The sequence below is a fragment of the Coregonus lavaretus genome, assembly GCF_964263955.1.
Source record: "Coregonus lavaretus genome assembly, chromosome: 34".
NCBI lineage: Eukaryota > Metazoa > Chordata > Actinopteri > Salmoniformes > Salmonidae > Coregonus > Coregonus lavaretus.
Genome location: NC_140021.1, coordinates 9,791,112 through 9,812,393, shown reverse-complemented (window position 1 = coordinate 9,812,393; position 21,282 = coordinate 9,791,112). Strand labels below are relative to the sequence as shown.

Here is a 21,282-nt window from a genome sequence, read left to right as displayed (position 1 = left end):
CTTCCAAATTCAAATCCAAATGTTTCAGTTGGGCTGTTAGGTTCCTACAAGAACCCCCACCCACTAAGGAGGTTCAGCGATGAAACCCACCTCCTATTGGGTTCTTGGAAGAACCTTTTGGGGGCAATTTTCAGTGCCAAGATCCTCTATCCAACTTTCATTACTCAAACTCTCCTGTCAGATGTATCTATAGTTATGCACATGCAGATTTATTTAAGCAATAAGGCGGGGGTGTGGTATATGGCCAATATACCATGGCTTAGGGCTGTTCTTAAGCACGACGCAACGCAGAGTGCATTGACACAGCCCTTAGCAGTGGTATATTGGCCATATATCACAAACCCCAGAGGTTACCAATGTAATTACAGCAGTAAAAATAAATGTTTTGTCATACCCATGGTATACCATGGCTGTCAGCCAATCAGCATTCAGGGCTAGTACCAACCGGTTTATAATTAAGCAATAAGGCCCGAGGGGGTGTGGTATATGGCCAATAACCAGCAGAGCCGACCCACTTACTTAAAACTGCACTAGGACCCAACAGATTAAGAAAACACAGAGCCGGTGCAAGATATGGCTCCGAAAATTTACCTCAATCCAGGGATGAGAAATGCGTTGTATTCTGAATTGTCCCATTATCCCAACTACACGAAGAAGATTGAACTGCTAGTTTTCTAGCAGTTGTTTAATCTTCTCGGTGTAACAGTTGGAATAATGGTACAATTCGGAGTAAAACGCATTTCTCATTCCTGGATTGAGGTATGTTTTCCGAGCCATATCTAGCAATGGTGTCCCGCATTTTTCATACACGTGCTTCGCTTTTCAACTAGCTAAAAGCTAACTAGTTAGAGTATGTGTGTGTACTTCCGTTTGTACCACAGCACGGTAAAGCAACGCTCAAGTTGAAACTATTGAACTCATGCGGTACACAGAACGCACTGCAGCCTAGCGTGGCATCCCCAACGTAGCGCTGCGGACTGCTCCATTGACAATTAATGACTTCCGCCGGAATGCTGTCTCTGGGTTCCCTGCGGTGTTCGACCAAAGCGCCGGTTGCTACCGGGTACTCCACGCATGGAGACACATTACCAATATGATTGGATTATCTGGTCAGTTGAATGTGAAATAATTAGCTGGAAAGTGGAAGCTAGGTGCTGGCAATTTATTAGCTAAGCTATCTAGCAAGGTGGTTAGCTTTGTAGTTAAATAGCTAGCTAACTGGCTTGACAGTTTATGAACTTCAGTTTGTACCACCGCACTGTAAAGCGTGGTAAAGCAACGAACAAGTTCTACTAAGCTACACTACCAGTCAAAAGTTTGAACACACCTACTAATTCAAGGGTTTTTCTTTATTTTTACTATTTTTTACATTGTAGAATAATAGTGAAGACATCAAAACTATGAAATAACACATATGGAATCATGTAGTAACCAAAAAAGTGTTAAACAAATATAAATATATTTTATAGCTGGTTGAGAGAATGCCAACAGTGTGCAAAGCTGTCATCAAGGCAAAGGGTGGCTATTTGAAGAATCTCAAATATCAAATATATTTTGATTTAACACTTTGTTTGGTTACTCATTCAGAGGTGATATTTATATAACCCCATATTTTTGGCATATAACATATATACATACATTTCCATTCATTTTTTCAACTGGTACCTTCAGATGAGTCTTGTGAGGCCTCGTGTTTAGTGGCCTTGACACACTGTTAAGGCAAAATGGCACACCAGCAGCTCCTGAGCAATTCCACTGACTCTTCCATGAAAACAAACAAAGTGGGAATGGCCGGCAGGGATGTAGCTCAGTTGGTAGAGCATGGCGTTTGCAACGCCAGGGTTGTGGGTTCGATTCCCACGGGGGGCCAGTAGGAAAAAATAATAATGTATGCACTCTGTAAGTCGCTCTGGATAAGAGCGTCTGCTAAATGACAAAAATGTAAATGTAAATGTTTTCTTGGCATTCATAATGTGTTTGTAATAAGAGCCTGTGAGTCATAAATAGAACAGAACATTTAGTCTTCACACCTGATCTGTGACAGAGCCTTGCATTCATTCAGAGGTGCAAAAACATAGAAAATGCAAAGTATTCATTTCACATGAACACTCATGTACTTCCAAAATGGTTATTAATTGACACACAGCGCAATGTAGTTTGAAACAGAGATTATTTTTGTTCTGTTTCTATTAAGAAATATTTCATTATTTCCAGTCAGAACACAGTACGCTCTCTGTTTCAACCCCAGAATGCTGTGTCATTGGCATTAGACTTTAACTTTGAGAGCTGAAAAGGTTAAGGACACTTAGTTGAATGTGTCCCTGAACAGTATTGCATGACTTTATAGGGAGAACAAAAACAAACAGGAAACGTGCAGAGCTGAATGTGCAGTGATGAGATCATCAATCCTTTGAGTGACATACACATTTGTCCTGCATGGTCAACTTTGGTTTCTGGTTCCTACTCCTACCATTCTAACTTTTTACCTCACTCTCACAACACACACATCCCTTATTGTCTTTCTCAGTGGCAGTTCTGACACTTTTGGTGACATTTTTGGTTGTTGAGGTTGCAGCGGCAGCCTCCGCTGGTGTCTCCCGGACCCTGAGGGGGAGCAAAGGCACCTCAGACCGGTAGCAGACAGACAGATGGGAAATCTCTGCATTAGAGGTGAGCAGTGGAACACAACCAGAGAGAGCAGAGCTTGACTGAATGTGACAGAGAGAGACAGGAGAGGCGGGCTCTTAACCCTGGCCCCCAGCGACGCCCTCTGGTGACCCAGCAGATCTCGGTGTGACAGACAGTGCAACGCAACCAATCACAACCCTCCTTTTTCTGCATGATGATGCTGCACTGAGGGCAGTGCATGGCCTCCCCGGAGAGGACCAGGGTCTGAGAAAGAGGGACAGTTTATACATGTTAATTTAACAGTTATTTTCTGTTAATATCATATGAGCAAAGTCTAACTACCTGAAAAACCTAACATTCCTTCCACTTGTCTTCAATGCTTGCTGAAATCGATCTACAGGTATAAAGTACATGTAACAAAGTGTCTGATTGTGTGTCACCTTCAGCAGATCTCTGGTTCTGCAGGCTGCTGAGTCGTTCTCAGCACGGGCTGTCAGTTCATCCTGGTACTGCTTACAGTCCATCTCTTCATGGATCGCCTGAGAGAGACAGACAGAGGGAAAGTAGAGAAGGACGTACACTACCAGTCAAAGGTTTGGACACACCTACTCATTCAAGGGTTTTTCTTTATTTTTACTATTTTCTACATTGTTAGAATAATAGTGAAGACATCAAAACTAGGAAATAACACATATGGAATCATGTAGTAACCAAAAACAGTGTTAAACAAATCAAAATATATTTTATATTTGAGATTCTTCAAATAGCCACCCTTTGCCTTGATGACAGCTTTGCACACTCTTGGCACTCTCAACCAGCTTCACCTGGAATGCTTTTCCAACAGTCTTGAAGGAGTTCCCACATATGCTGAGCACTTGTTGGCTGCTTTTCCTTCACTCTGCCGTCCGACTCATCCCAAACCATCTCAGTTGGGTTGAGGTCGGGGGATTGTGGAGGCCAGGTCATCTGATGCAGCACTCCATCACTCTCCTTCTTGGTAAAATAGCCCTTACACAGCCTGGAGGTGTGTTGGGTCATTGTCCTGTTGAAAAACAAATGATAGTCCCACTAAGCCCAAACCAGATGGGTTGGTGTATTGCTACAGAATGCTGTGGTAGCCATGCTGGTTAAGTGTGCCTTGAATTCTAAATAAAATCACAGACAGTGTCACCAGCAACGCACCCCCACCCCATAACACCTCCTCCATGCTTTACGTTGGGAACTACACATGAGGAGATCATCCGTTCACCCACACCGCGTCTCACAAAGACACGGCGGTTTGAACCAAAAATCTCAAATTTGGACTCCAGACCAAAGGACAAATTTCCACCGGTCTAATGTCCATTGCTCATGTTTCTTGGCCCAAGCAGGTCTCTTCTTATTGGTGTCCTTTAGTAGTGTCTTTGCAGCAATTCAACCATGAAGGTCTGATTCACACAGTCCCTTCTGAACAGTTGATGTTGTGTCTGTTACTTGAACTGTGAAGCAATTATTTGGCCTGCAATTTGAGGCTGGTAACTCTAATGAACTTATCCTCTGCAGCAGAGGTAACTCTGGGTCTTCCATTCCTGTGGCGGTCCTTATGAGAGCCAGTTTCATCATAGCGCTTGATGGTTTTTGCGACTGCACTTGAAGAAACTTTCAAAGTTCTTTAAATGTTCCGTATTGACTGACCTTCATGACTTAAAGAAATTATGGACTGTCGTTTCTCTTTACTTATTTGAGCTGTTCTTGCCATAATATGGACTTGGTCTTTTACAAAATAGGGCTATCTTCTGTATACCACCAGTTCCTTGTCACAACACAACTGATTGTCTCAAACGCATTAAGAAGGAAATACATTCCACAAATAAACTTTTAAGAAGGCATACCTGTTAATTGAAATGTATTCCAGGTGACTACCTCATGAAGCTGGTTGAGAGAATGCTAAGCGTGTGCAAAGCTGTCATCAAGGCAAAGGGTGGCTATTTGAAGAATCTCAAATATAAAATATATTTTGATTTATTTAACACTTTTTTGGTTACTACATGATTCCATGTGTTATTTCCTAGTTTTGATGTCTTCATTATTATTCTACAATGTAAAAAATAGTAAAAATAAAGAAAAACCACATTTACATTTACATTTTAGTCATTTAGCAGACGCTCTTAACCAGAGCGACTTACAGGAGCAATTAGGGTTAAGTGCCTTGCTCAAGGGCACATTAACGTCATTTAGCAGACGCTCTTAGCCAGAGCGACTCACAAATTGGTGCGTTCACCCTATAGCCAGTGGGATAACCACTTTACAATTTGGGGGGGGGGGGGGGGGGGGTTAGAAGGAATACTTTATCCTATCCCAGGTATTCCTTAAAGAGGTGGGGTTTCAAATGTCTCCGGAAGGTGGTGAGTGACTCCGCTGTCCTGGCGTCGTGAGGGAGCTTGTTCCACCATTGGGGTGCCAGAGCAGCGAACAGTTTTGACTGGGCTGAGCGGGAGCTATGCTTCCGCAGAGGAAGGGGAGCCAGCAGGCCAGAGGTGGATGAACGCAATGTCCTCGTTTGGGTGTAGGGACTGATCAGAGCCTGAAGGTACAGAGGTGCCGTTCCCCTCACTGCTCCATAGGCAAGCACCATGGTCTTGTAGCGGATGCGAGCTTCAACTGGAAGCCAGTGGAGTGTGCGGAGGAGGGGGGTGACGTGAGAGAACTTGGGAAGGTTGAACACCAGACGGGCTGCGGCATTCTGGATGAGTTGTAGGGGTTTAGTGGCACAGGCAGGGAGCCCAGCCAACAGCGAGTTGCAGTAGTCCAGACGGGAGATGACAAGTGCCTGGACCAGGACCTGCGCCGCTTCCTGTGTAAGGCAGGGTCGCACTCTCCGAATGTTGTAGAGCATGAACCTGCAGGAGCGGGTCACCGCCTTGATGTTGGCGGAGAACGACAGGGTGTTGTCCAGGGTCACGCCTAGGCTCTTCGCACTCTGGGAGGAGGACACAGCGGAGTTGTCAACCGTGATGGCGAGATCATGGAACGGGCAGTCCTTCCCCGGGAGGAAGAGCAGCTCCGTCTTGCCAGGGTTCAGCTTGAGGTGGTGATCCGTCATCCATACTGATATGTCTGCCAGACATGCAGAGATGCGATTCGCCACCTGGTTATCAGAAGGGGGAAAGGAGAAGATTAGTTGTGTATCGTCAGCGTAGCAATGATAGGAAAGGCCATGTGAGGATATGACAGAGCCAAGTGACTTGGTGTATAGGGAGAAAAGGAGAGGGCCCAGAACCGATCCCTGGGGGACACCAGTGGTGAGAGCACGTGGTGCGGAGACAGCTTCCCGCCACGCCACTTGGTAGGAGCGACCGGTCAGGTAGGACGCAATCCAGGAGTGAGCCGCGCCGGAGATGCCCATCTCGGAGAGGGTGGAGAGGAGGATCTGATGGTTCACAGTATCAAAGGCAGCAGACAGGTCTAGAAGGACAAGAGCAGAGGAGAGAGAGTTAGCTTTAGCAGTGCGGAGAGTCTCCGTGACACAGAGAAGAGCAGTCTCAGTTGAATGACCAGTCCTGAAACCTGATTGGTTTGGATCAAGAAGGTCATTCTGAGAGAGATAGCAAGAGAGTTGGCTAAAGACGGCACGCTCAATAGTTTTGGAAAGAAAAGAAAGAAGGGATACTGGTCTGTAGTTGTTGACATCAGTGGGGTCGAGTGTTGGTTTTTTGAGAAGGGGAGTAACTCTCGCTCTCTTGAAGACGGAAGGGACATGGCCAGCGGTCAAGGATGAGTTGATCAGCGAGGTGAGGTAGGGGAGAAGGTCACCGGAGATGGTCTGGAGAAGGGAGGAGGGGATGGGGTCAAGCGGGCAGGTTGTTGGGCGGCCTGCAGTCACAAGTCGCAGGATTTTATCTGGAGAGAGAGGGGAGAAAGAAGTCAAAGCATAGGGTAGGGCAGTGTGAGCAGGACCAGCAGTGTCATTAGACTTAACAAACGAGGATCGGATGTCGTCAACCTTCTTTTCAAAGTGGTTGACGAAGTCATCCACAGAGAGAGAGGAGGGGGGGGGGGGGGGGGGGGGGAGGATTCAGGAGGGAGGAAAATGTGGCAAAGAGCTTCCTAGGGTTAGAGGCAGATGCTTGGAATTTAGAGTGGTAGAAGGTGGCCTTAGCAGCAGAAACAGATGAAGAAAATGTAGAGAGGAGGGAGTGAAAAGATGCCAGGTCGGCAGGGAGTTTAGTTTTCTTCCATTTCCGCTCCGCTGCCCGGAGCTCTGTTCTGTGAGCTCGCAATGAGTCATCAAGCCACGGAGCTGGAGGGGAGGACCGAGCCGGCCGGGAGGATAGGGGACACAGAGAGTCAAAGGATGCAGAAAGGGAGGAGAGGAGGGTTGAGGAGGCAGAATCAGGAGATTGGAGGGAGAAGGATTGAGCAGAGGGAAGAGATGATAGGATGGAAGAGGAGAGAGTAGTGGGAGAGAGAGAGCGAAGGTTGCGGCGGCGCATTACCATCTGTGTAGGGGCAGAGTGAGTAGTGTGGGAGGAGAGTGAGAGAGAAAAGGAAACAAAGTAGTGGTCGGAGACATGGAGGGGAGTTGCAGTGAGATTAGTAGAGGAGCAGCATCTAGTGAAGATGAGGTCAAGCGTATTGCCTGCCTTGTGAGTAGGGGGGGACGGTGAGAGGGTGAGGTCAAAAGAGGAGAGGAGTGGAAAGAAGGAGGCAGAGAGAAATGAGTCAAATGTGGACATAGGGAGGTTGAAATCCCCCAAAACTGTGAGGGGTGAGCCATCCTCAGGGAAGGAACTTATCAAGGCGTCAAGCTCATTGATGAACTCTCCAAGGGAACCTGGAGGGCGATAGATGACAAGGATATTAAGCTTAAATGGGCTAGTGACTGTGACAGCATGGAATTCAAATGAGGAGATAGACAGATGGGTTAGGGGAAAAATTGAGAATGTCCACTTGGGAGAGATGAGGATTCCTGTACCACCACCCCTCTGACCAGATGCTCTCGGGGTATGCGAGAACACATGGTCAGACGAGGAGAGAGCAGTAGGAGTAGCGGTGTTTTCAGTGGTGATCCATGTTTCCGTCAGCGCCAGGAAGTCGAGGGACTGGAGGTTGGCATAGGCTGGGATGAAGTCAGCTTTGTTGGCAGCAGAACGGCAGTTCCAGAGGCTGCCTGCGACCTGGAACTCCACGTGGGTGGTGCGTGCAGGGACCACCAGGTTGGAGAGGCAGCAGCCACGCGGTGTGGTGCGTTTGTGTAGCCTGTGCAGAGAGGAGAGAACAGGGATAGGCAGAGGCATAGTTGACAGGCTGTAGCAAATGGCTACAAAAATGCAGAGGAGATCGGAATGAAATGGACTAAGCATCTGGGAGCGGAGAGAGCAGGGCCTCCCTCACCAAAAACTTCTACCTCAGAAACTAAAATTGTTTCACTGAACCACCCGAACAAAAAACTCTCCCAACTTCCGCCTTTGGAAATCAGAATTGTTGTGAACCACAGCGGTTCAATGTTTAAAGGAATAGACTCAACCCACTTTGTTCAGCTAGCCAACTATGACACCATAGCCAACTAGCAGACTAGCATCCAATAACAATAACACACCGTTTAGCACCAACACTTGGTCACAACAAACCACCAATAATGTGATAACACACTAAACAGATCATTCGTGTCTGTGTCAAGTTCCTTTCATGACGCAGCAATGATTAGACGTTGGCTAGCTAGGACAAGTATATTGTGGTTAGCTACTACAGTACAGCCAGCTGGTCATGTTGGGTAGCTAGCAAAACCCTTGAATGAGTAGGTGTGTCCAAACTTTTGACTGGTAGTGTATTTTCAAATCCATGGTGTTCGCAATCATTGGTGAATGTAAATGTGGTGTGTGTGTGTACCTTGCAGAGCAGGCAGTTGTGCTTGTTCCAGACGGGGCAGTGGAACACGTTGACTGTGTCCTCGTACACACACCATCCGGAGCAGTCTGGGCTGGCACAGTGGTAACTGCCCTCACAGCGAGACTCTGCCACAGACAAGCCTCTCTGCAGCCAGCGCTTGTACTCCTCTTCTGACACCAACTGGTAGGCAGGAAGGAATGGAAGATCAGAGGGGGGAGAGAGATTACTGATGTATTGTGGGTTGTCTGGTCTGCATTTGCCAGACATTAGGCAGTGTGTTATACAGAATGTCTATAAAATCCAATGTGCCATCTTGAGTAGCTAGTATGTTTATGTATACTGAACAAAAATATAAAGGCAACATGTAAAGTGTTGGTCCCATGTTTCATGAGCTGAAATAAAAGATCCCAGATATTTTCCATATGCACAAAAAGCTTATATCTCTCAAATTTTGTGCACAAATTAGTTTAAATCCCTGTTAGTGAGCATTTCTCCTTTGCCAAGATAATCCATCCACCTGACAGGTGTGGCATATCAAGAAGCTGATTAAACAGCATAATCATTACACAGGTGCACCTTGTGCTGGGGACAATAAAAGGCCACTAAAATGTGCAGTTTTGTGACACAACACAATGCCACAGATGTCTCAAGTTTTGAGGGAGCGTGCAATTGGCATGCATGCTGACTGCAGGAATGTCCACCAGAGCTGTTGCCAGAGAATGTAATGTTCATTTCTCTACCATAAGCCGCCTTCAACGTCGTTTTAGAGAATTTGGCAGTATGTCCAACCGGCCTCACAACCGCAGACCACGTGTAACCACGGCAGGACATCCACATCCGGCTTCTTCACCTACGGGATCGTCTGAGACCAGCCACCTGGACAGCTGATTAAACTGAGGAGTATTTCTGTCTGTAATAAAGCCCTTTTGTGGGGAAAAACTCATTCTGATTGGCTGGGCCTGGCTTCCCAGTGGGTGGGCCTGGCTCCCAAGTGGGTGGGCCCTCCCAGGCCCACCCATGACCCATCCATAAATTAGGGCCTAATTCATTTATTTCAATTGACTGATTTCCTTATATGAACTGTAATTCAGCAAAATCATTAAAATTGTATATTTCTGTTCAGTTGAAGTTGGAAGTTTACATACACCTTAGCCAAATACATTTAAACTCAGTTTTTCACAATTCTTTACATTTAATCCTAGTAAAAATTCCCTGTCTTAGGTCAGTTAGGATCACCACTTTATTTTAAGAATGTGAAATGTCAGGATAATAGTAGAGAGAATTATTTATTTCAGCTTTTATTTCTTTCATCACATTCCCAGTGGGTCAGAAGTTTACATACACTCAATTAGTATTTGGTAGCATTGCCTTTAAATTGTTTAACTTGGGTCAAACGTTTCGGGTAGCCTTCCACAAGCTTCCCACAATAAGTTGGGTTCATTTTGGCCCATTCCTCCTGACAGAGTTGGTGTAACTGAGTGGCGCAGTGGTCTAAGGCACTGCATCGCAGTGCTAACTGTGCCACTAGAGATCCTGGTTCGAATCCAGGCTCTGTCGCAGCCGTCCGCGACCGGGAGACTCATGGGCGGCGCACAATTGGCCCAGCGTCATCCAGGGTAGGGGAGGGAATGGCCGGCAGGGATGTAGCTCAGTTGATAGAGCATGGCGTTTGCAACGCCAGGGTTGTGGGTTCGTTTCCCACGGGGGGCCAGTATAAAAAAATAAATATTTATTCACTAACTGTAAGTCGCTCTGGATAAGAGCGTCTGCTAAATGACTAAAATGTAAAATGTAACCGAGTCAGGTTTGTAGGCCTCCTTGCTCGCACACGCTTTTTCAGTTCTGCCCACAAATGTTCTATAGGATTGAGGTCAGGGCTTTGTGATGGCCACTCCAATACCTTGACTTTGTTGTCCTTAAGCCATTTTGCCACAACTTTGGAAGTATGCTTGTGGTCATTGTCCATTTGGAAGACCCATTTGCGACCAAGCTTTAACTTCCTGACTGATGTCTTGAGATGTTGCTTCAATATATCCACATAATTTTCCTTCCTCATGATGCCATCTATTTTGTGAAGTGCACCAGTCCCTCCTGCAGCAAAGCACCCCCACAGCATGATGCTGCCATCCCCGTACTTCACTGTTGGGATGGTGTTCGTCGGCTTGCAAGCTACCCCTTTTTTCCTCCAAACATAACAATGGTCATTATGGCCAAACAGTTCTATTTTTGTTTCATCAGACCAGAGGACATTTCTCCAAAAAGTACGATCTTTGTCCCCATATGCAGTTGCAAACCATAGTCTGGCTTTTTTTATGGCGGTTTTGGAGCAGTAGCTTCTTCCTTGCTGAGCGGCCTTTCAGTTTATGTTCATATAGGACTCGTTTTACTGTGGATATAGATACTTTTGTACTTGTTTCCTCCAGCATCTTCACAAGGTCATTTGCTGTTGTTCTGGGATTGATTTGCACTTTTTGCACCAAAGTACGTTCATCTCTAGGAGACAGAACACTTTTCCTTCTTGAGTGGTATGATGGCTGCGTGGTCCCATGGTGTTTATACTTGCATACTATTGTTTGTACAGATGAACGTGGTACCTTCAGGCGTTTGGAAATTGCTCCCAAGGATGAACCAGACTTGTGGAGGTCTACAATTTATTTTCTGAGGTCTTGGCTGATTTCTTTTGATTTTCCCATGATGTCAAGCAAAGAGGCACTGAGTTTGAAGATAGGCCTTGAAATACATCCACAGGTACACTTCCAATTGTCTCAAATGATGTCAATTAGCCTATCAGAAGCTTCTAAAGCCATGACATAATTTTCAGGAATTTTCCACAGTCAACTTAGTGTATGTAAACTTCTGACCCACTGGAATTGTGATACTGTGAATTATAAGTGAAATAATCTGTCTGTAAACAATTGTTGGAAAAATTACTTGTGTCATGCACAAAGTAGATGTCGTAACCGACTTGCCAAAACTATAGTTTGTTATCAAGAAATTTGTGGAGTGGTTGAAAAACTAGTTTTAATGACTCCAACCTAAGTGAATGTAAACTTCCGACTTCAACTGTGTATAGATTAAGAAAATTATAGATTAAGAAGACAGTAATGTCGACTCACAGCTGCAGGGTGCAGTCACAGGCATGTGTCATCACGGTACGGACAGGCCACCTCCGGGTCCTCACACATCAGGACTACTGAGCGCAGGCAATCTCTGTGAACAACAACAACAACATACTTATTCCATATCTGCATAAGCATCTCATCCTCCCTCACCCACGCCCCTCTTGCACTTGCTGAATTCCATATCCACCCAAGACAATTCTTGTAGAAAGAAAGAATCCGATGGGTGTAAGCAATGTGATGTTATAGCTGCTTAGCAGCTCTCTGGCAGGCTAAGTGGAGTTTCCACCACATTGCTAACACCGCTCCAATGCTTTCAGATCAGCTAAAGTGTCTAGGGGTAGGGTCACTAGGACTGTGGCAGTCACGAATTTCATCAGCCGGTGATTGTCAAGCAAATAACTGTCAGTCTCACGTAATTGACTGTTAATTAACATAAACACATTTAGCATCTCCTGGCTTCCACACATAGCCTACAAGCCACTGATGCAGACCTTTGGAACACCTACACTTAAAAAAAGTCTAATAAATCCATGTAATATAGCCTACACCTTCACAATAAATCCATTATTTGTTTTAGACCTGTCTAAAGAAACATTATATGAAGAAAATGTAGTCTATTTCAGAAGAACATAATAGCATACTCTGAGTTGTCCTTATGTTAGGCCCTGATCTGGCTATGCCATATGGCTGTGGGCTACACTAGTTCATTTAGCAGACAAGATTTGCATAGAATTCCGTGGCATTATTTTATATTATTTTATAGTATGAAGAATACAATTGAACATAGCTGAATAAAATATAAAGGATATTTTCTCCAAATGATTTGAGGGAGTGCGCACATGCGGCTATTCTGTGTTGAGCGGTTAACAAAGAAATAGATACTCCTATATGCTTAATTTAGAGTTATTAATGTAACTTCAGTTGTTCTACAAATGTTGGGCTATATATTTTGATTTTTAATACATTCTAAGGCTGCATGATGCGACTAATGATGATTTGAAAAAAGTTGCATGAAAGGCAAGAGACTGCTTTGTTTTTTGTGCAGGCTGTACACACTACATCAGTCTCTCATTCACAATTTGACAAGTACTTGATAATGCCTCGATTTTTCCCGGCTGCATCCCCTTTGTGTGGCCATAATGCACCCAAAATAAATCCATGCCTTTTGCAGCCCTTCTCCCTGAGTGCTGCCCGCTCCGAAGCACCTCTCATCTCACTCGCACGGCTCTCCATCACATGATCAGGTCTTTCTCACAGGCTACAAGTGAAGACAGACAAATCAGGGACGCAACTGCGTGCGTCCTTATTCAATTCCGAGGTGCATATTGAAGATATTGGAAGAACTGTCCACAAGATGAGTAGGCCTAACGAAAAGCAAAAGCACTAGCCTATGTCAATCTACTATCCCCCATAGTGCAAAAGTTGACCTATTCTATTCTGTGTGAGAAATAAATATTCCAAACATAGTCTGGGACAGTTGTGGGACGCGATACATCCCAAATTAACACAACCACTAGCATCAAAAAAACTATTTTACGCAATGAAGCTGACGCAACAGATCAGAACATTTAGCTTAAAATGCTGATAAACTATTAGGCTATTTCTTATATAGTATAGGCTATAAGCGCGAATGTTCCATTAGTGGGAAATCACCGTTATCAAAAGTGACCACAAATGCGATTATGCATGGATTGCTTTTATTATAAAGGTGGATTTTTATGGTGAAAATTCTCTTCCCCAAACTTGAAACTCTCGCCCTAAGTTATTTGGCCACTTTAGCTTCGATACAAACTTTATCAAAACATATAGGCCTATGGGCTAGGCTACATGAGGTGTGCAACTATGATTCGAAAAAGTCACAAAAAAAGGGCATTGTTTCTTGCCTTAAGGTGGGCATCATTCACAAGTGATAATATATAATTCACAAGTGATAGGCTAATACTGTCACCCATCAGACTATTCTTGATTTAATCTTGTCTTTACATATACTAAATAATATATGTGTGAAATTCGTTTTGATTTAGAATGGACCATTATCATTCACCTGTCTCGAAACAGGGGCAGCGGGAAAAAATATATCTAATCTATGCACTTAAATAGCGAATGGAGGACACTTTTCCTGTGGTTCATTTTCATGCCAGCCAGGTAGGCTATACTCCTGTTGTAAAGATAAGCAATGTGCTTAATATTTGCTTAATATTAGGAAAGTTGAGAAATAAATATAGTAGGCCTAGCCTATAAAAAGCTGATGGGATCCTCCTCTTTTTAATAGAGGCCATCACTCTGTTTTCTCGTGCAATTGCATAACCTATAGAAATGTTATGCAACATGAGCTCATGGGCACTCATGAAGTGTTTGATTAGATTTTCGATCACATTTGCATTGATGTCAGAGTGATTAGAGGGACAATAGAGTGCTGAGTACCGGGCCATTAGTGACTGGCAGTTAGCAAGTTTGGTAGGCTACTAATGACCATCAGCAGCATCAGAGCTTGGAGAAGCCTAATTACCGTGACTAAATGGTCATGTGGAATTTGACTGCCATCATTACATTTAAATTCTAGGGGTAGGGTCACTAAGGTGTGTGTATTATCATGACTCATGACCGCCGGTGTGGCGGTAATACGGTCACCACAACAGCCCTAGGTAGGGGCACTAGGGTCACTAGGGGTAGGGTCACTAGGAGTAGGGTCACTAGGAGTAGGGTCACTAGGGGTAGGGTCACTAGGGGTAGGGTCACTAGGGGTAGCGTCACTAGGGTCACTTGGAGTAGGGTCACTAGGAGTAGGGTCACTAGGGATAGGGTCACTAGGGGTAGGGTCACTATGAATAGGGTCACTAGGGGTAGGGTCACTAGGGGTAGGGTCACTAGGGGTAGGGTCACTAGGAGTAGGGTCATTAGGGGTAGGGTCACTAGGGGTAGGGTCACTAGGGATAGGGTCACTAGGGATAGGGTCACTAGGGTCACTATGAGTAGGGTCACTAGGGGTAGGGTCACTAGGGGTAGGGTCACTAGGGATAGGGTCACTAGGGTCACTAGGAGTAGGGTCACTAGGGTCACTAGGGGTAGGGTTACTAGGGTCACTAGGAGTAGGGTCACTAGGGGTAGGGTTACTAGGAGTAGGGTCACTAGGGGTAGGGTTACTAGGGTCACTAGGGGTAGGGTCACTAGGGGTAGGGTCACTAGGAGTAGGGTCACTAGGATCACTAGGAGTAGGGTCACTAGGGGTACTAGGGGTAGGGTCACTAGGGGTAGGGTCACTAGGAGTAGGGTCACTAGGGTCACTAGGGTCACTAGGGGTAGGGTCACTAGGAGTAGGGTCACTAGGGTCACTAGGGGTAGGGTTACTAGGAGTAGGGTCACTAGGGGTAGGGTTACTAGGGTCACTAGGAGTAGGATCACTAGGGGTAGGGTCACTAGGGTCACTAGGGGTAGGGTCACTAGGGGTAGGGTCACTAGGGGTAGGGTCACTAAGGTGTGTGTGTTACCTGCAGAAACAGTGGAGACACTCTCTGAGCAGGACTCCTTCCCCAGGCTGTAAGTCCAGGTAACAGATCATACAGTTCACAGCCTCTGGGTTGGGCACCAGGTCCATCCCATCTAGCATCATCAGTTCTCTCTCCGCTCTGCTTCTCTAGCCTGGGGTGGTGGGGATCCACAACATACAACACACATGTTAAACACTCACAATGTAAACACACGTACACACACACCACACATCATTCACACACACGACAATTAACACACTGGCATTCATTTTGTTCAAAAAAGCATTTTATTTGCTTGCTTAATTACAGTTAAATACACATTTTAATTGCAATAACATGGGTGTTATTTTGTTCTTCTTTCAGTCAAAATGAAAAAATTAATTCATTATTAATTAAATTGTGCATTTTGAGACTTAACACATTGAAAACAAACAGCCATTGAAGTTTTGAACTTCATGACCCAGACTGCAACAAACAGGAACAGAGTGGGCAACACAGCAGAGTTGTTTTCCTTCTCTGAAACGGTAGGTTTCAACTGGTTGGCACACACTGAGCAAACATGGCCTATATGGACTTGCAGTACAGTTACATAATTTATTACAAACATGCAAAATAGCAGCTTTAGTGATGTCCTATATAAAAAGATTTCAACATAACATAGCCATACACATTTTTATTTTGCTTAAACATACAGTATTTGTATCAAACAATGTCAGGGGGTAGGCAGCCACAATGCTGTCCTATGTAATGTACAGTCACTGAGGTTCTGTCACAAATGACTATTGCTCAGTAGCTTGAGTGAGTGCATAGGTTGAAGAGAATGTTACAGTATGTAACAGTTGCAAAATATAGAAAGTGTGTTTATCAGTTAGTCAGTCTCTTTCTGTGATGATATGTGGAGTGTGTCTTAGTTAGTCAGTCTCTTTCTGTGATGATACGTGGAGTGTGTCTTAGTTAGTCAGTCTCTTTCTGTGATGATACGTGGAGTGTGTGTATCAGTTAGTCAGTCTCTTTCTGTGATGATATCAGTAGTCCTGGTCTAAGTCTACCAGTAGTGAGTCATTTTGAGCACCTGCGCCCCTCAGCTCCTCTCTTCTCCCTTCCTCCTTCAAAAAACAAAGAGACAGAAGAGAAGAGAGTCAGCCTTGGAGCCCAGCCTACCATCCCTGGTCGTCTCAACTCGTACTCAGCTCTTACATCCATCCTACTAAGCCTGCCTTTTCCTTAATAAACTACACACTGTTTTTACTGTCATCAGAGGGTCCTACCTGTCCTGTTGGCACGGTCTGACAGCTTGCATCACCTGCTGTATGCTCTATTTTAATGTGTTTACGTGCATGAGTGAGGGAGTGTGTGGGTGTGTGTCTGTCTGAGCATAAAACCATCCTACCTGCTGGTGCTGTCGGACGGCTTCTTTCTCCTGCTGTATGCGGCGGAGCTCCAGAGGGTCTGGTTTGTAGCTCCCAGGAACAGTATAGCTCTCTGGACGGTCTGTACTGCAGATCTCACAGCCTGGCCGCGTGGGCTTGTTTATGTACGTGCAAGAGGGGCAGGCCCAACCCTGAGACCCACAGCGAGACGGTCTTTACAGGTGTGTAGGTGGATACCTACTGTATGTCAACTTACAGCATCTAGGTATGTATCAGTTATGTTATGAGGGTGACATCGTTATTCAATTATTACCAAGGGGTATTGTACAGAGCTTGTGTGTACCTCAGGGCCTGATTTCTTGGGGGTAAGTGCATCATTGAGTTGTGGCATCTCCAGGTTGAGGAGGTATTTGATTTCACTGATGTTCAGCCTCTCTGCCCCTGCTCCATTCGGCCCTGTTCCATTTGAACCTACAGGGACAGGAACAACGCTTGGTCAGGGTGCCAACAATGGGTCCTTCTGTCAATGGTGTGTTTGTGTTTGTGCTTGTGCTTAGCAGTCTCACCCATGCGGCTGTGGCTCAGTCTGGGTGGCAGGGTGCTGTAAACCCTCCAGTCCTGGGATGTAGGGCCATTTCTGGGGGGCCCGGGAGGAGGGGTAGCGGGGGTGAGGAGGGTACTCTCCTGGTCCTGCTGGAGCAGCTGCCGTGTGAGGCGGGCGTGGCGGGCGGAGAGGAGGTACAGGAAGGCCGTGTCCCCGTCTCTGCGCACCCCATATGATGCCAGAGAGCGCTGCTCAGCACACAGACACTGGCCGATCACCCAGCGCTGCACCCGCGGATGGAAGCCATACTCCAGGAATAGCTAGGAGACAGAGGGAGAGACAGAAAGGTCCAAATAAACAAAGACAGAAAGTAGGTTTACATAATGTTAAAAATATTTTATAGCTAAATACTTTTATGGAGAACTGAATTTAAATTCAAACTTTAAAAAATTGAAAAATCTTGTTTAAGCTGTTCAGACTGACCTGCTGTTTGAGTATTGCGATGGTCGTGTGGGGGAGGACTTTCACCGTGACACAACAGGAAGATGAAGAATCCTCAACCACTACAGCCAAGCTTTCACAGAAAGATACAATCGTCATCAACTCCTAAAATATGCATTTCCTGTCCTACAAAGTTATATTCTGAATTCTTCAATAATTGTATCTTCTTCTACCCAGTAGCTGTCGTGCTCTTCACCCTCTCACCTAACCTCTGTGTCTCCGTAGCTCCTCTCAGAGGGCTGGATCTTCAGCCCTGCCTGCTGATGAGCCAGGGTGGCAGCGTAGATGGAGGCCGCCTGGATGTCACCAGCCTGGATGGCTCTGGTCAGGTCAGCACACATCTCCTCTACAGACCAGTGGACACAAGGAAGAAACCGAGAGGCAGGGACAGTGAGCAATTGAAAAGGGTAGAAACGACGCCTATCCACTACAGTACACAAAACCACTTAAGTATTCTCATGAAGCATAAAAATGCAACAGAATGACGGGCAGTGCTTTTTGTTCCGTCATTCTGTTACCAAATGTTGCATCTGGACTGTTCTTGAAGTAAATCTGTTTTTGTAAAATTTTCCGTTGAAATTATTAAAAGTTGTCCTTGTGCATAGAGTTGTATGGTTTGTCTAACTTTGCAATCATTGGTTTTTGTTTGGCATACATTTTAAAGTGAAAAATTTGAGTCTCATCTTAATTCTGTTAACGTGGAATTGCCCATAATGCAACCATATTGTATAGGGCTACCTGTGCGTGGTAAGGCACTGGAGATGGGCATCTCAAAGGCCTCTAGAGGCAGCTGTCTGTCATCGGTGGGAGGGCTGTCTGCCACTGAGGGGTCAGGAGAGGAGGAGATAGAGGACTCTGGTTATTAGAGCACAGGAAGAGAATTCAGTGGACAAACAGGTCAGAGAGAATAGAGATCGGTGGCGACTGACCCCTTTGTGCCTCTCTGAGTGATGACATCACCACGGTGGCCCACTCCTGAGCCTCCTGCTGGCAGTGGAAGTTGAAGCTGATGTGGTCATGAGGGGGCATGGCCAAACTCAGCTCGTGGCATTTTGCCGACTTCACCTCATAGCGTAGCAACCTCAGGTCAAACTCTGCAATGGACTGGAAGACATGAAGGGGGAGAGAGAAGAAGAGTGATGCTCATTTTATCACACTGAAATAGGCCGCCTACCACTGTTTATTCTCTGGTAGTATAATGACTGTAGTTCTAGTACTGATGTCATGTTGTTGCTCTATTTTGGAAGAGATCGATTGGACAGCACAGCAGCAAGGTACAGCCTATAAACCTTGTGGGAATGTTTGATGACAAGAATGTAGTTCAACTATTTGTTGAACTATAAATGATCTGTTTCAAATAGCTCTCTGACAGTTCAATGAATGCCTGTCAAAAGTAACCATGAGACCAGACCAGGAGTAATGTAATAGTGTAGTGACAAAACCCTCTGTACATCCATGCCTGCCTGCTTCGTAATAAATAAACATCACGATCTCTTACCACACTCCGACCCGTTGTTCTGCTAGTGTCCCGTAGCATGAGACGGTATTCCCCGGACTTCCAGGGGTCCATACAGAGCTGGAGACGGAGTGACTCATCACCTGCCCCTGGAAGACACACCGGCCGAATATCAGAATGGCAAACTGATACCCGTACAGACATCAAGACGGTATGGCAGCCAGTTTGTGAGGCCCCATAGCCTGGGATAGATGAGGACGGGACCGGCGAAGGGGTGTGAGTAGTCCACCCGCCTGAGCTCAGCGACATTCCACCGACAGCCTCATGCGGTGTTTGGAGACGTCAAGAAACTGTTCCCGGAGTGTTTACCACCACCCCAATATTGCCAGCAGCGATTGTTGTTAATATTCCCATAAAAATATAAATTTCATCGTAGTCCCTTAATTTACCAAGCTCACAACAATAGGGAATGAGGAACGACCAGGAAGCAAGTTCTCTCTCTGTGGCACTGTTTGACCACAGACAGAACAATGAGGCAGATATTTTACCGGATGTATAAATGTGAAGCATCCGATTTGCGTTTCCACTCACTACCAAATATGGTGATGAGAGGAATTCCAGTGGCCGGCAGTGGGAGACGATGAAGCGAGATGTGTTTTTGCCGACGTTCTGCAAATTTACTCATCGATTAAACATTTCATCTCCATACAGTTGTCGGTTTCCAGAACTAGAATCTGTAACAAACATAGTGGACTGCGTTGTGTAGACTTTGCCAAAGTAAAAACAAATAAGCATTGCAACGTGTAGCTCAGTTGGTAGAGCATGGCGCTTGCAACGCCAGGGATGTGGGTTCGATTCCCACGGGGGGCCAGTATGAAAAATGTATGCACTCACTAACTGTAAGTCGCTCTGGATAAGAGCGTCTGCTAAATGACTAAAATGTAAATGTAAATGTAGGAGTGCAAGGGCGAATTGAGTTACTGCACACGCACACTTCAGAGTAGGCGTTCCCTAGAGGAAATATGCAAATAAATGCTAGAACGCGCCAATAGGATCTCACTAGCTCGTCCTTGGCTCTGCCCACATCCTTGCTTGTTCTGCTCACTATGATTAATTTGCTCCCATTGGAAACGACAGGCTATGGTCTATCTTGGGTTAGTTATAAACATTTGGCTGTCAATTAAATTTTAATGGCTTTATTGGCATGGGAAACATATGTTAACATTGCCAAAGCAAGTGAAGTAGATAGTAAACAAAAGTGAAAAAACAATAAATATTAACAGTAAACATCACACTCAGAAGTTCCAATAGAATAAAGACATTTCAAATGTAATAGTAATTATATATACAGTGTTGTAAGAATGTGCAAATAGTATAAAGTACAAATGGGAAAATAAATAAACATAAATATGGGTTGTATTTAACAATGGTGTTTGTTCTTCACTGGTTGCCCTTTTCTTGTGGCAACCGGTCACAAATCTTGCTGCTGTGATGGCACACTGTGGCATTTCACCCAGTAGATAAGGGAGTTTATCAAAATTGGGTTTGTTTTCAAATTATTTGTGGATCTGTGTAATCTGAGGCAAATATGTGTCTCTAATATGGTCATACATTTGGCAGGAGGTTATGAAGTGCAGCTCAGTTTCCACCTCATTTTGTGGGCAGTGTGCACATGGCCACATAGGATTACTGTTATACTATTCCAGGTATTCCGTAAGAGGTAGGGTTTCAAGTGTCTCCGGAAGGTGGCCATTGACTCCGCTATCCTGGCGTCGTGGTGACCTCACAACCATAAAGGGCAACTCCGCTATCCTGGCGTCATGGGGGACCTCACAACCATAAAGGGCAATGGATTCTATAACTGATTAAAGTATTTTTAGCCAGATCCTAATTGGTATGTCGAATTTTATGTTCCTTTTGATGGCATAGAAGGCCCTTCTTGCCTTGTCTCTCAGATCGTTCACAGCTTTGTGGAAGTTACCTGTGGCGCTGATGTTTAGGTCAAGGTATGTATAGTTTTTTGTGTGCTCTAGGGCAACGGTGTCTATATGGAATTTGTATTTGTGGTCCTGGCAACTGGACCTTTTTTGGAACACCATTATTTTTGTCTTACTGAGATTTACTGTCAGGGCCCAGGTCTGACAGAATCTGTGCAGAAGATCAAGGTGCTGCTGTAAGCCCTCCTTGGTTGGTGACAGAAGCACCAGATCATCAGCAAACAGTAGACATTTGACTTCAGATTCTATTAGGGTGAGGCTGGGTGCTGCAGACTGTTCTAGTGCCCTCGCCAATTCATTGATATATA

General features: G+C 45.2%; 1 pseudogene across 1 annotated transcript; it reads right to left on the bottom strand.

Annotated features, from left to right (window-relative positions):
• Nucleotides 1-2,004: 2,004 nt before the first annotated feature.
• On the bottom strand, nt 2,005-19,485 carry LOC311109264 (ranBP-type and C3HC4-type zinc finger-containing protein 1-like; annotated as a pseudogene). Its single transcript, XR_014615902.1, has 14 exons — nt 19,020-19,485; nt 18,451-18,625; nt 18,260-18,343; nt 17,726-17,867; nt 17,504-17,594; nt 17,043-17,340; nt 16,820-16,947; nt 16,497-16,667; nt 15,107-15,257; nt 11,613-11,706; nt 8,497-8,746; nt 3,069-3,167; nt 2,749-2,892; nt 2,005-2,604 (listed from the first exon to the last, which is right to left on the bottom strand). The product of XR_014615902.1 is annotated as a ranBP-type and C3HC4-type zinc finger-containing protein 1-like (transcript).
• Between the last annotated feature and the right edge of the window lie 1,797 nt (nt 19,486-21,282).